The 15,664-nt window shown below is 48.5% G+C and overlaps 1 protein-coding gene and 1 long non-coding RNA gene across 2 annotated transcripts in view; both read left to right on the top strand.

Moving 5' to 3' along the window:
* Nucleotides 1-15,664, top strand: part of HS3ST4 (heparan sulfate-glucosamine 3-sulfotransferase 4) — a 131,405-nt gene that overhangs the window by 58,669 nt on the left and 57,072 nt on the right. The window lies entirely within an intron of this gene.
* On the top strand, nucleotides 4,190-15,123 carry LOC122456102. Its single transcript, XR_006274769.1, has 3 exons — nucleotides 4,190-4,432; nucleotides 8,521-8,522; nucleotides 15,109-15,123. It is a non-coding gene; the product is annotated as an uncharacterized LOC122456102 (long non-coding RNA).

The following is a 15,664-nucleotide window of genomic DNA, read 5'->3' as shown; positions in this document are numbered from 1 at the left end:
ACTCGGCACTCGGAGGTGTGTGCTTGTACAAAAGCATTTCCGGACAGAGAGCTGAAGCTCCAGTTCCCCTTTATGTAAATTAGGGGCCCCTGCTTTAACCTATTCCTTCCTAGGAGCTGCTTTTCCAGCCTCATCACTTCCTATCCCTTCCAGCCCCTTGGCATCCCCCCTGAAGCTGCCTCAGGAACCCTGACATCCTGTCCCAGGCTGGGAGGGTGAGACTGCACCACAGGGACAGCCCCTCTTGTCTCTGGGCTGTGGGTTGGGGGAGAATCAGCTGGATTGTTACGATTCATTATTATTTCTCTCAGTTCTGCCTGCTCTCTGCAGCCTGGACTCTGGAGGTGCCTGCCTAGGTTCTAGTCACTCGCTCTGGCTCAGCTCAGTCTGACTCCCCCCTGCTCCCCCGAGCTCTGCCTCCAAGCGAAGTCATGGGGAAGCCAATGGGAATCTGTGTGGTGGTGGGAGAATCCACATGGATGGGCCCTTGGTGGACAGAGGCTCTAGAGAGAAGGAGAGAGCCTTTGGGGGCCACGTCCTGTGTCTGTGCCGTGTGTGGCCATGCTCAGCGCACTGGCCATGGATTCAAATGAGGAGTCTGGGTGGGAGAGGCCACAGCGCCTTGCAAAGGCCAGTGTAGAGCTCAGGACCATCTCTCCCCAGAGGCCTTTTCAGCTTCCTCAAGGCAGCTGCTTTGATCAGTTCATTTGCGTAAGTTGCCAGCCCCAAGGTGAAGGTGCCAACACTGCAACTTTTAAATCCTATTCCTCGAGTTCATAAAGGCAGGTCCCACACCTCTCCCCCGGCTCCACCTGGCACCTCTGGGCTGAGCTTGGACCCTTTTCAGCTTTCTAAAACTTGGGTATGTGCAGGGAGCCATGCGGCTGGAAGAGATCTGCTGGGTTAGTCACTCTGTCCATGTCCTGACTTGGCAGCAGGATTGATTTCATTGTCCCTAAAGCATACACGGAAGGGTTTTAAGTGAGAGTGATAAAGCCCTGAAAGATGGGATTCACACTGGAAATGCTGACTCAGACTTCGCTTTAGTAGCACAAATGGCACCACAGTAAAGTTGTGGGCTACTGTAAAGCACTTCACAAATCTTGTTGGCAAAGCTGCATGTTTCCTTGTGAAATGCTGAGAATTCATGTCTGTAAATAGACCAGTGATGTGCAGGAGGCATAACTGGTCAATTGGGCTGGAAAGAGCTTGGCTTTTGTCCTGGATCTGAGCAGAAGGGTTCGCTTCTTCCGGTGTCCCGCGTGCCATTCACAGGGTATTGCCTCATATTTTTTGGAAACATTGCAGGAGATTGCAGTTATGACTCTTCACTGATGAGGGTCCCAGCTACACCGAACCAGAGCTTGGGCCTGGGGAAGTTATTTGGCTGCATGTCACCCTCATGCCTTTTAAGACCCCAACCAGCAAAGCACGTAAGCGTGTGCTTAACTCAAAGCACACAAGTCGCCCCACAGAAGTCACTGGGGATGGTCTAGACAGAAACTGAAGCCAGTGCGGTTACTCAGATGCTAAAGATGAGCAGGTGTATAGGGGCTTTGCTGGTTCAGGGCTTGATGCCTCATCTCCAGTATTGCTTAAAGCTAAAGCCAAATGTGCAGTGTGGAGCATGCCCGCTGGCTAAAACTGAGCTATAGCTTCATACGGGAGGAGGAGGCCATCACTGAGGGCTAAATATGTACTTTGCAGCCATGATCAACATTTACATCTTTCAAAATCTGCAGCTTGCTCGATTATGTTGGTTTTTTCATCAGCGGAATTGGAGTATAAAGTAAACACACGGACATTTCTCCTGCACTGCAAACTAAGGATTTGAATATTGATTTCTAAATGTTAACACGCACAGTGCTGATTCTCCCCAGGATCTCGAGAGCTGAGTGCTACATGTAGCAAAGCCCTTGCGAGAGCTGGGCAGATCATCTAAACTGAGATTTGCCACATAATGAAAGCAGAACACATTGCAATATTTAGTGACTGGGTTGGGCCCGATCACCCATCTCCTGACTCTTATGATTAGTGAATTATTCATAGTGCAGAACTATCTAGGGAACCCAGCCAAGATTGGGGCCCCATTGTGCTTGGGGCTGTACAAATGCAGAGGAAGAGGCAAACAGCTTGCAGGCTAAACAGAAACAACACACAAAGGGTGGGAGACAGGTGGTATTATCCCCATTTCCCAGTGGGGAATGTGAAGCGCAGAGCAGAGCAGAGCAAAAGGAGCCTGGCAGAGCCAGGGAAGTGAACCCAGCTCTCAAGTCCTGGTTCAGTGCCTTAATCGCAGTCTGTTCGTCCTCCATCACGCTGGTTCGGGGCTGGTGTCACTTTCCGGCAGGCAATGAAGTTACATGGCCATAAAATGAGGTGGGTGATCAAATCCCTTAGTCACAGAAATCTCTGGGAATGATGAGCCCAGGTCTACCACTGGTGAATAGTTTTTAAAACTATACATAGAATAATTTATTCAAAAGTATTCTGAAGCTCCAGGAATAAAACACTTGACTATTTAAGAAATTATCTGAGCAGGTCTTGTCCTCACTGATTCCTCAGTTCAGCAGATAAGACCTTCCCCTGCTCCGTCTGGGCTCCCAGCAGAGATGGCAATTTTGTCAGGTGCCAGGTGCCAGCTCATGTCAAGGCCCCTAGGCCTCAACTGAGCACTGGCAAATGCAGAGCTGGAAAGCAGTCGAGCTCACTTGTGGGTTAGTATTGATAAAATAGATATTAATTATTAAAATGGTTTAGGGTTTAGACTTTATGACGTGCTTCTGAGTTGCTGCCTGTATTAGTCTCACGTATAATATCTGAACTCCACATTCTAAGGTTACAGTGAGCGTGTGCATTGTAAATCTCTGTCGCTGTGTAATTCCCCAAACAGGAAAGAAGTATTAACTAAGGCGATGTTACACTACAGCTTATGTCGGCTCACCCCCCTGAACGACATCAGTTACACTGACCTATGTGAGCAGAAGAGCTTCTCCTGATAAAGCACAGCTACTGCCACTTGTTGTGGGTGGATTCATTACGTCGATGGGGGAGCTCTCGCCCGTGGGCTTAGAGCCCAGATTCCTGCTTCAGCCGAGACTTGGAGGGTCACCTTCCAGCCTGAGAGGACAGTCCATTGAATCCTTTGCATCTTTGCAGAGATTACCGGCTCGGGTCACTCAGTGTTAATTGTGTGTGTGCATTTTGTGATACATAAAAACTTAAGAGTGGCCAGACTGGGTCAGGCCAATGGTCCATCCAGCTGAGTATCCTACCTTCCAACAGTGGCCAGGGACATGTGCTACCAAGGGAGTGAAGAGAACAGGGCACTTTACTGAGTGATCCATCCCCTGTCATCCAGTCCCAGTTTCTGGCAATCAGAGGCTAGGGACACCCAGAGCCTGGGGTTGTGTCCTTGGCCAAGAGCTGGACCTATCCTCTGTGAACTTATCTAGTTCTTTTTGAACCTAGTTATAGCTTTGACCTTAACATCCGCTGGCAAGGAGTTCCACAGGCTGACTGTGCGTTCTATGAGGAAGTATTTCCTTATGTTTGTTTTAAACCTGCTGCCTGTTAATTTCATTGGGTGACGCCTGGTTCTTGTGTTATGAGAAGCAGTAAATAACACTTCCTTATCTACTTTCTCCACACCAGTCATGACTGTATAGACCCTAGTTCTCTTTGAATTGTTTTCTTGACCTGCCTAATTCTACTTTTACACTTGCCAAAATGTGTGCTTCATTCTATTTTCCTCAGTAGGATTTAATTTCCAATTTTTAAAAAATGTCTTTTTGTCTCTCATCACCTCTTTTATTTTGTCGTTTAGCCATGGTGGCATTGTTTTTGTGTTTTTTGGGGGACATGGGGGGGGTGGTAATCCATTTAGTTTTAGCCTCTATGATGGTGTTTTTAAAAAGTTTCTGTTTAGCTTGCAGGCATTTCATTTAGGGATCTGGGTCAAAAATTGGAGATTGGTCCTGCTTTGAGCAGGGGGTTGGACAAGATGATCTCCCGAGGTCCCTTCCAACCCTGATAGTCTATGATTTATCAAAGAAGTCTATGATTTATAGCTGTTCCTTTTAATTTCCATTTAACGCTCCTCCTCATTTTGGGGTAGTTCCCCTTTTTGAAGTTAAATGGGACTGTCTGGGTTTCTTTGGTATTCCCCCCCCCCCCCCCACGTGGATATTAAAGTTAATTACATGATGGTTGCTGTTACTGAGCAGTTCAGCTATAGTCACCTCTTGGACCTTATTATGTGCACCACTTAGGACTAAATCAAGAATTGTCTCTCTCCTTGTGAGTTCCGGGACTAGCTGCTCCAACAAGCAGTCATTAATGGCATCTAAACATTTTATCTCTGCATCCCATCCTGAGGTTACATGTTCCCAGTCAATATGAGGATAGTTGAAATCCCCCATTATTATTGGGTGTTTTTAGCCTGTCAAATCTCCCTGAGCATTTCACAGTCACCATCCCGGTCTGCTGGTCAGTAATATATTCCTACTGCTCTACTCTTCGTGCTCAAGCATGGAATTTCTATCCACAGAGATTCTGTGGCGCAGTTTGATCCGTTTAAGATTTTTACTATATTTGACTCTCTTCTCTAGTGCTCCTCCCCCACCAGCACGACCTATTCTTTCATTCCTGTGTACGGATGCCTGCTCCCTAGGATCAGACTGAGACACCAGCCATGGCACAGAACCCACTGAAGAGCCATCACAGCTCTGACGCGGGGCCTGCTGACCCGGAGTTCATTTACAGCGGTGAATTAGTGAGGGGAGGTTTGATGGCTCTCCCTGACTCCTCATCATGCAGTCCCTGTGGACAGCTAGCCAGAATTTTCAGTAGTGCACATAGATTATCCAGGGCTCGTGCTGTGCATTTTTGGAACGTCAGGCCCCTTTGAGGTGGTTCAAGTTGGGCACCCAAAATCCCTAGTCACTTTTGCCTTTCATTTACAGCAGTGGTTCTCCACCCAGATATGTGTACTCCTGGCAGTATGCAGTGGACTTCCAAGGGGTATGAAACGCATCTAGAGGTTTTATACCAGGCTACAGAAAAAGCACTAGCAACACCAGTATGAACTAAAATTCCATGCAGACAGTGACTTGCTTATCCTGCTCTATATACTATACATTGAAATGTAAGTACGTTTATATTCCAATTGATTTATTTTAGAATTATCTGGTAAAAAATGAGAAAGTCAGCAATGTTTCAGTAATAGTGTGCTGTGACACTTGTATTTTTGCCTGACTTTGTAAGCAAGTAGTTTTTAAGTGAGGTGAAACTTGGGGGTACACGAGAGAAATCAGACTCCTGAAAGGGGGACAGCAGCCTGGAAAGGTTGAGAGCCCCTGGTTTACAATATACTCCTCCTTATGCGATACATTCCAGTGATATGGGGACACCCCACCCAGGTATGAAGATTATAGAACTGCCAGCTTCCGTGATAATTGTGTGTTCTTTGCATTGTCTGCAAACAGGCTCGTCACCCATTTTAAACCAGTAAATACATCATTCCCTTGCTCACTCTCAGCATCCTGTGGATGCCCTAATGTCCCACCAGTCTCAGTGGAGCAGGGACAGAGCTGTCAAGGAAGTGGCAGTCCAGTGCCTAAAGAGCAAATGTAGAGGAGCTGGGATGAGAAACTAGGTCCTCAGCAATCTTACCAGCTGATGCCAGCAAAGAATTCCCTTCTCTATTACCTGTAATTCCTTACAACAAGGTGTCCGTGACCTACCTGATAATAGAGAGGATTGCTTGCGCTCCCTGTAAATGTCAGAGGCACAGCTGGAATCCTCCCAGGGCTACGCATGATGCCCAGGGGTGCAATCACCAGGAGTTTGCTAAGTCAAAGCCTTTCGTAGCGGAGGAGAGTTAAACAGAAATGCACAGAGGACCCCGGTTATCTAGTGTTATCCCTCACTGGGGCACCGCTCCGGCCGGCTAAAAAATGACGACAGTGTCAAGGTTTCTTGCTCCTGGCAATGAGAACCGTTCCCCTGAGAGGTTGGAGGATTCCCGGCAGAGGCTGTGTGAGGAGAGCAATCCAGAGAAGAGCCAGAGGTGCCAGCAGGGCAAGGCTCTTAGTCACACCTGACCTTTGGTCTCTGCAGAACTGGAGAAACACCCTTTCTAAAGAGCGCTGATGACATGTGGTAACTTCACTTTTCATGCCCCCCTCCACTGCTAAGCAACAAAGCTCTCCCTGGAGCACTGGGCTTCGCCAGCCGCTCTGTGTTCTCTTCGCAGACGTCAGATAGCCAGCAGTGCCCGAGGCCTGTGGAACGGGTTTACTAGACTTGCATCTCCTGTCAGGAAAAATCAATTCAGGCTCTGGCTTATCTGAAATAACAACAGGCCTGACCAAGTGCAGCGGAGACACTCCATTTAACAAGCCCCCGTAGGGTTTCCCGGCTCTGATGCAGTGGTGGGGAGGGGGCTAGGCTGAGACGGTTTATTTCCTTGTAACCCGACTCACCTTGGCTGAACTGGCTGCACAAAGTCAGCCCCAGGGAAACTGACCAGGGTCATATTTCATCACAACCCCCATTTGGGGGGGGGGGGATTTTTGAGCGTAAATGTTTTATCAACATTTTAATTTGGGTAAAGCTGAGACCCTGGGGATTTCAGAGCCTCCTGCTCTCGTTACGTAGCGTGTTTGGGGTGTTGCTGGAGCCTGTGGTATGCGCACTGGGATCAGGGCATCACACGACTGCAAAGGGGCACTGCACGATGGCTCCATAAATGGCAGAGAGCCACAGTGTGAGAGAGACTGGGGGGTGGGGGTTCCAGGCCTCACTTGTCTTTGCTGTCTGTGTCAGTGTGTACCCAGGACAAGACCTAGGTTGGTCAGGCTAGGAACCTCTGTCAGCGTTTGAGTGGAGCCAGTTCATTGCTTAGAATTACATTCTGCTGATCCCTTCTGGGAGGATGAAGGGCCAGAACAATTTTCCTTGCATCCAGCTTCAAGGCCATTTGCTGTTCCTTTATCATTTTTGCTCACTTGGTATTATCTCTGAAACCCTTTTAGAAGCTTGGAAATGCACATTCTGTCTCATGCTGGAGCCTTTCACCATGTGGCAAAGACTGGTGGCTCTGTTTGCTAATGGAGCTGGATGTTAAGTCGGTTGTTCTGGTTAGTGATTAGCAGCCCTGGAAAAAGGAAATGCAGAAACAGCAAGAGGAAAGGGTTTCAGCAAGCCGCGAGTTTGTGGAAGTTTCAGTGCGCTAAGACGAGTATTTATTTAAACGCCTTTAGTGTGTGGTCCCTTCGCTCAGCTACCCCCTTGCTGTTGAAATAGGCTCCAGGACTGGCCCGTTCCTGTGTAACTCAGACAACATTATCAAGGAGAATGGGTCTGCAACATCTCTCTCCTAGCTCTGCTGGATGGCACTAATTCAACATGCCATTTGGTCCATCTCAGACCATGGCAGCCGGAAGCCCGCATTCCCATGCCACCACAAGCAAAGGGTTTTATCATCTTACCACAGTGGGGAAGAAACTTTAAATGTTAAAAGGCAGCTTATCTGGATTCCAGCCACGATAGCCACCTAAGGACTCTCTCTGCCATAGGGTGATTGGTGTTTTCAGCCTCTTGATTTCACGTGTTTCTGTTGTTCCCAGCTCTCTCACACACGAACACACACCCCTGCAGCAGGTTACCTCCAGACAAGATACTAGGGTGTGTGCAGTGACTAGGGGTGTGGGACTAGCATGGAGAGCAGGACTCATCCCTCCAACTAAATCTTTAACCTGCCATTGTAGAGGCAGAAATCCCAGATATATTTTCCTGATCCTCTTCCAGCAGAAAGCAGGGCCCTTTGCTCTGCCTGATTTCTCCTGCTGGCTCACGGCAGCTAGATATGTTAGCACTGATACTAAACCGAGTGTGGGGAGCTAAACCTTGTGTCAAATGCACTGTAATATTCTGGAAACACAACCCCAGCACTGGTTTCAGAGTAGCAGCCGTGTTAGTCTGTATTCGCAAAAAGAAAAGGAGGACTTTTGGCACCTTAGAGACTAACAAATTTATTAGAGCATAAGCTTTTGTGAGCTACAGCTCACTTCATCGGATGCACATCCTAATGCCAAAGGGTAAAGTAGCCGAGGTGTGCAACTCAGGTGATTAAGGCTCTCAGGGTTAAGTAGCTAAACCCTAATGTTCTGTCACCTAGGATACTGCAAATCCCAGGTGTGTGGGTATAGGGGGAGCGTGTGCTGGGAGACATGACAGAATTAGGAAGCTTTTTTCCATGTTTACATTTTACTGAGGAAGTTTTTTATCTTTGGAACAATGGACCGGAAATGTTCTTTTACTGATTATAAGCCCAGCATTAATATGCAGATGAAAATGCAAATCAGTCAAGATTAGACTTTCTGGATGGCAAAGGAAGTCAGGGATTTAGTTTAATATGATCTTTTACATATTTTAAGCTTCTCAAAACAAGAATACAGATAACCCAATGGAAAGATTTTATGTCAGCAACACTCCCTGTCAACAATTCATGTGCAGTTGTTTGCCTCCAACAATTACAATTACCCAATATTAAAGGTCTGGCTCCTACAAGGCCCCTACATGCTGATGGACCAAATCCAACAGCAATGTAAAGCCGGGGGGGTAGATGTGGCACTGATTTCATAATGGGGCTGTGCAGAGCAAGTGTGATTTGCAAGGCAACCGGACAGAAGGAACAGCAGCTAAGAAGGCAAAGTAAGGGAAAGGAGCCCCCCCACCCCCCACCCCATCCTGATAGTGACTTTTCTTGCCAGCCCCTTGTTCTGCCCTCCCTTCTCCCTGCCAGCTCCCATAAACCACTCCACACACACTGGGCTCAGGGCCAGGTAGGGGCAGGGTCTGCTCCTTGCTGACTTACCCCTGGGGGTTCAGAGTGAGATGGCACAGGGGGGGATGCCAGGGAACTGCAGGACCAGCTTTCAAAGGCAGCATCTCTTGCATAGTGGGGACAGTGCTCTGAGCGCAGACAGGGGCTGTTCCATGCACAGCAGGGCGAGGGGCAAACTGGCCTGGCACCGAGCTGGAAACACAAGCCTGGAGGGGGTGCAGAGCAAGGGCGCCCTCCTGCTCGCAGGGGACTGGCCCCTTTGAAAACCAAGCATTTAATGAACCCACTCAGTATAGGCTAGCCCAGCGAGCCCCAGGCAAGAAAGCGCCTTCCCAGAGGAACAAGCAAGGGAGATGCTGGCTCCAGAGCACCCACCCTCCCCAGAGCTGGAAAGCCATCCCACCGGAGACACGGGAGCCAGGAAGGGTTGGCAGCCCGGGAAATTCAGCACAGCCTGCACCCCTCCATCCTCACACATAAATTACCCCTGACTCTGCGCTAAACAAAGGGACTGGGAACAATTGTGCTGTGAAAAGTGACTTTGTTATTAAAATTCACAGTTTTCCTTATAAAATGGGAATTTGCATTTCCTTCTGCTGGCGCGCCATGCGCAGCCTGACTGGGATTGAAGATCAGATGCACTCCCTATGCTCCCCGTAATGAAGTCAGTCACATTTTATTGCTAAATCACCCTAATAATAGCTCCTTCACCACACTGAAGAGCTGCTCCAGCTTTCTAGACTAGTCAGTAAATCTGAACAGCACCATCATGTCCTTTGCTTGGGTAAATGTGTCCAACGGCCATCGCTGCTCGTGGCACCTCAGCTAGTTTGGGTTTCCCCCCAGTAAATCACAGGATGCCACCCGAGCGTCTTTCACGCACTATTCCAGCACAGTCAGGATTGATGGATGGGCACATCGTGTCCCCCCTTCCCCCTCCCGTCTGGTGGCTTTTCCCATCAGTAGCCAGGGGCGACAGAGAAAGTTCTTATTGAGCTTTCTCTGTGTGATACGATTCCCGGCATGTCGCTCTGTGTATGTGTCACTCTGCAGCCTAGAACGTCTGTTGAATCAGCATGATATGATGGAGACAGCATGGCTGAGGGCTCTCTTTGGTTAGCATACCCCTGGGTCCAGTCATCACGGGGCCCCAGAAGAACGAGATGCAATGATGGTGCCAAATGTGGGAACGTGACAGCTGATCAGAGCAGGAGGGGCCTCCAGCTGGCGGCAGCTCTGTGCACAAATGCTGAGGAACCCGTGTTAACAGCAGCACCGCTTGCTGCGCACAGCATAGAACCAGAAGCCCTGTGACATGCATGACCATGTATTTCAGCGGGCGCCAGCTGGACTTTCAGTTCCTAGTGTTTCTGGAACAGGCAGCACCCCAGCCCCAAGAGGAAAGTAATCCTCAGGAGCACTGAGCTACAAGAACACACAATAAACCTCTTACAGCTTAGCGGTGATCTGCTTCCTCTGTCATGGGACACTGCCCAGGTCTAAAGCAGCCAGCGAACAGAGTGCATTATGTGTCCCTAATCCCTGCCACCTGCTCTCTGCCTTGTAATGCCTCTTTGCTTTCAAACATCTAAAACTTCATCCTTAACTAGGCTGCAGAGACTTGGGGTTTCCTGTCCTTGGATCCCCAGCAAAGCTGCAGTAATGTCTCCTGCTCTCTGCTTCCAGCCTATGCCGGGGGCTAGGTCACATGCACTGGCACATGCCCACACCCAGCTCCTCCCTCCCCACAGCCAGTCCCTTCACCCACAGCGTCTGTGCGAGCACAGGGCAGGCACAGGCAGGGCCGTGCAGGGCCCGGGGCAGAAGTGACAGATTCGTCTCTTCCATCCCCGACTGCGCCGGCCAATCGCACCAGCCCGCAGGGCCCCCCAAAGACAGGCCCGGGAGTGGTCTCCCCAGTTCGCCCTACCCAAGGAACGGCTCTGGGCACAGGCAAGGAAGAGCCCAGCAGGGGTCTAATGTGACCCTTCTCCAGGTGCCTCTGACTGACTAAGGTTGGTGCTGCCCCAGTGCAGGTGATGTCCAAGGGATTTTCCTTGAGCCTAATCACCTGTTGAGAACGGCAATGGTGGTGATGGACATCAGTCCACTGCCACCCTGGGTCATGCCATCTGGGCAGCTTCATTCTAGATATGGTCATTGCTAGCAGCTTGGCCCAGCAAAGGAGAGGAATGAGAGGGAATGTGATAAAGATACATGAAAATAATGGATGGTCCAGGAGTGTAGATCAGGGACTGGTATTCACCCTTTCTTGTGATGCAGGAAAGCTGGGAATTGGCAACAGGAGAGGGATCACTTGATGATTACCTGTTCTGTTCATTCCCTCAGGGCACCTGACATTGGCCGTGGTCCGAAGACAGGTTACGGGGCTAGATGGACTTTGGTCTGACCAGTGTAGACATTCTTATGTCCTTATGATATCAAAAGGTAGAAAATGTAACAGATAAAACAGAAATCAGTTTTGACACAACCATGCTTGACCTGTGGAACTCACTGCCACACGGTATCACTGAGGCCAAGAGTTTACCAAGATTCAAAAAGGACTGGGCATTTACATGAAAGGAGAACAGCAGAATATGGACCCTGGACTTCAGAAAAGCAGACTTTGATTCCCTCAGGGAACTGATGGGCAGGATTCCCTGGGAGAATAACGTGAGGGGGAAAGGAGTCCAGGAGAGTTGGCTGTATTTTAAAGAATCCTTATTGAAGTTACAGGGACAAACCATCCCGATGTGTAGAAAGAATAGCAATATGGCAGGCAACCAGCTTGGTTTAACAGTGAAATCCTTGCTGATCTTAAACACAAAAAAGACGCTTACAAGAAATGGAAGACTGGACAAAAGACCAGGGAGGAGAATAAAAATATTGCTCGGGTATGCAGGAGTGAAATCAGGAAGGTCAAATCACACCTGGAGTTGCAGCTAGCAAGAGATGTTAAGAGTAACAAGAAGGGTTTCTTCAGGTATGTTAGCAACAAGAAGTCAGTCAAGGAAAGTGTGGGCCCCTTACTGAATGAGGGAGGCAACCTAGTGACAGAGGATGTGGAAAAAGCTAATGTACTCAATGCTTTTTTGCCTCTTTGTCTTCACGAACAAGGTCAGCTCCCAGACTATTGCACAGGGCAGCACAGCATGGGGAGGAGGTGACCAGCCCTCTGTGGAGAAAGAAGTGGTTCGGGACTATTTAGAAAAGTTGGACGAGCACAAGTCCATGGGGCCAGATGCGCTGCATCCGAGAGTGCTAAAGGAGTTGGCGGATGTAATTGCAGAGCCATTGGCCATTATCTTTGAAAACTCATGGCGATCAGGGGAAGTCCCGGATCACTGGAAAAAGGCTAATGTAGTGCCCATCTTTAAAAAAGGGAAGAAGAAGGATCCGGGGAACTACAGGCCAGTCAGCCTCACCTCAGTCCCTGGAAAAATCATGGAGCAGGTCCTCAAGGAATCAATTCTGAAGCACTTAGAGGAGAGGAAAGTGATCAGGAACAGTCAGCATGGATTCACCAAGGGCAAGTCATGCCTGACTAATCTAATTGCCTTCTATGGTGAGATAACTGGCTCTGTAGATGAGGGGAAAGCAGTGGACATGTTGTTTCTTGACTTTAGCAAAGCTTCTGATATGGTCTCCCACAGTATTCTTGCCAGCAAGTTAAAGAAGTATGGGCTGGATGAATGGACTATAAGGTGGATAGAAAGTTGGCTAGATTGTCGGGCTCAATGGGCAGTGATCAATGGCTCCCTGTCTAGTTGGCAGCCGGTATCAAGTGGAGTGCCCCAAGGGTCAGTCCTGGGGCCGGTTTTGTTCAATATCTTCATAAATGATCTGGAGGATGGCGTGGATTGCACCCTCAGCAAGTTTGCAGATGACACTAAACTGGGAGGAGAGGTAGATACACTGGAGGGTAGGGATAGGATACAGAGGGCCCTAGACAAATTAGAGGATTGGGCCAAAAGAAATCTGATGAGGTTCAAGAAGGACAAGTGCTACAGACTAGGGACCGAATGGCTCGGCAGCAGTTCTGCAGAAAAGGACCTAGGGGTTACAGTGGACGAGAAGCTGGCTATGAGTCAACAGTGTGCCCTCATTGCCAAGAAGGACAATGGCATTTTGGGATGTATAAGTAGGGGCATTGCCAGCAGATGGAGGGATGTGATCGTTCCCCTCTATTCGACATTGGGGAGGCCTCATCTGGAGTACTGTGTCCAGTTTTGGGCCCCACACTACAAGAAGGATGTGGAAAAATTGGAAAGAGTCCAGCGGAGGGCAACAAAAATGATTAGGGGACTGGAACACATGACTTATGAGGAGAGGCTGAGGGAACTGGGATAGTTTAGTCTGCAGAAGAGAAGAATGAGGGGGAATTTGATAGCTGCTTTCAACTACCTGAAAGGGGGCTCCAAAGACGATGGATCTAGACTGTTCTCAGTGGTAGCAGATGACAGAACAAGGAGTAATGGTCTCAAGTTGCAGTGGGGGCGGTTTAGGTTGGATATTAGGAAAAACTTTTTCACTAGGAGGGTGGTGAAGCACTGGAATGGGTTACCTAGGGAGGTGGTGGAATCTCCTTCCTTAGAAGTTTTTAAGGTCAGGCTTGACAAAACCTGGCTGGGATGATTTAGTTGGGGATTGGTCCTGCTTTGAGCAGGGGGTTGGACTAGATGACCTCCTGAGATCCCTTCCAACCCTGATATTCTATGATTCTATGGCTAGTGAGAATATCCAGAGTTAGAATAGTGGATTCATGGATTCCAAGGCCCAATGGGACCATTGTGATCATCTAGTCCAGGGGAGTCAATTATTTTTTATCAAGGTCCATATTTCTTGGTCGAGGTCTAGTCAAGGTCCAGACCCCAGAGAAAATAATACAAAATAAATGACAATGATTATAAGTAAATAAAAAGAGTTCAGGGTCTGTTCAAAAGCATCTGGTGGTCTGGATTTGGCCTGCGGTCTGCCTATTAACTACCTCTGATCTAGTCTGACTTGCGGTATAACACAAGTCAAAGAACTTCCCCAGAATAATTCCTAGAGCAGATTTTTTAGAAAAACATCCAATCCTGATTTAGAAATTCGGAGGGATGGAGAGTCCACCATGGCCCTGGGTACATTGCTCCCATGGTTAATTACCCTCACTGTCCTGAACCTGGCGAGGCTAGTCTGGCAGCAAGGACTGCACATCGCTGGGGCAGCATTGCACCTTGACTTCCTTTTGTCAAGCTCTCTCAGCAAATCTCAAGTATTCATTGCAAAGCGATCTGCTACGGCGTATTATGGTTCCTGAACACTCATGTGCTTTAGGCATGCTCTCAATAATCAGACAGGCTGAGCATGTCAGGTCTGACACACACCCCCCCCCCCATGAGAATCCTTGGCTGTAAGCTGTTCCATTCCAGAGAAGCCCGGATGGCACCATGGGCAGCACCTTATTGAATGGTCTGTCCTGCAGTTCACGTCTACACTGCAATTCAAGACCAAGGGGAGGGTTCTGGCTGGCCCAGGTCAGCTGACTCAGGCTCAGTTGGCTCCATCTATAGGGCTATAAAGTTCCAGTGTAGACATTTGGGCTGGGGCTGGAGCCCGAGCCCAGGTCTAAGACCCTGCAAGGGGAGAAGATTCCAGAACCCAGACTCCAACCTGAGCCCGAGCCCAAATGTCTAGGCTGCAGTTTTACAGCCCCACAGCCTGAGCCCTATGAGCCTAAGTCAGCTGATCTGGGCTCTGAGACTCCGTGCCAGAGGGTTTTTATCACACAAACTAAAAAGGTTTCAGAGTAGCAGCCGTGTTAGTCTGTATTCGCAAAAAGAAAAGCAGTACTTGTGGCACCTTAGAGACTAACAAATTTATTAGAGCATAAGCTTTCGTGAGCTACAGCTCACTTCATCGGATGCATTTGGTGGAAAAAACAGAGGAGAGATTTATATACACACACACAGAGAACATGAAACAATGGGTTTATCATACACACTGTAAGGAGAGTGATCACTTAAGATAAGCCATCACCAGCAGCAGGGGGGGGGAAAGGAGGAAAACCTTTCATGGTGACAAGCAGGTAGGCTAATTCCAGCAGTTAACAAGAATATCAGAGGAACAGTGGGGGGTGGGGTGGGAGGGAGAAATAACATGGGGAAATAGTTTTACTTTGTGTAATGACTCATCCATTCCCAGTCTCTATTCAAGCCTAAATTAATTGTATCCAGTTTGCAAATTAATTCCAATTCAGCAGTCTCTCATTGGAGTCTGTTTTTGAAGCTTTTTTGTTGAAGGATAGCCACTCTTAGGTCTGTAATCAAGTGACCAGAGAGATTGAAGTGTTCTCCAACTGGTTTTTGAATGTTATAATTCTTGACGTCTGATTTGTGTCCATTTATTCTTTTATGTAGAGACTGTCCAGTTTGACCAATGTACATGGCAGAGGGGCATTGCTGGCACATGATGGCATATATCACATTGGTAGATGCGCAGGTGAACGAGCCTCTGATAGTGTGGCTGATGCGATTAGGCCCTATGATGGTATCCCCTGAATAGATATGTGGACAGAGTTGGCAACGGGCTTTGTTGCAAGGATAGGTTTCTGGGTTAGTGGTTCTGTTGTGTGGTGTGTGGTTGCTGGTGAGTATTTGCTTCAGATTGGGGGGCTGTCTGTAAGCAAGGACTGGTCTGTCTCCCAAAATCTGTGAGAGTGATGGGTCGTCCTTCAGGATAGGTTGTAGATCCTTGATGATGCGTTGGAGAGGTTTTAGTTGAGGGCTGAAGGTGATGGCTAGTGGCGTTCTGTTGTTTTCTTTGTTGGGC

The sequence above is a fragment of the Dermochelys coriacea genome, chromosome 10, assembly GCF_009764565.3.
Source record: "Dermochelys coriacea isolate rDerCor1 chromosome 10, rDerCor1.pri.v4, whole genome shotgun sequence".
Lineage (NCBI taxonomy): Eukaryota > Metazoa > Chordata > Testudines > Dermochelyidae > Dermochelys > Dermochelys coriacea.
Note: the sequence above shows the minus strand (reverse complement) of the source record. Positions and strands in the feature narration are given on the sequence as shown.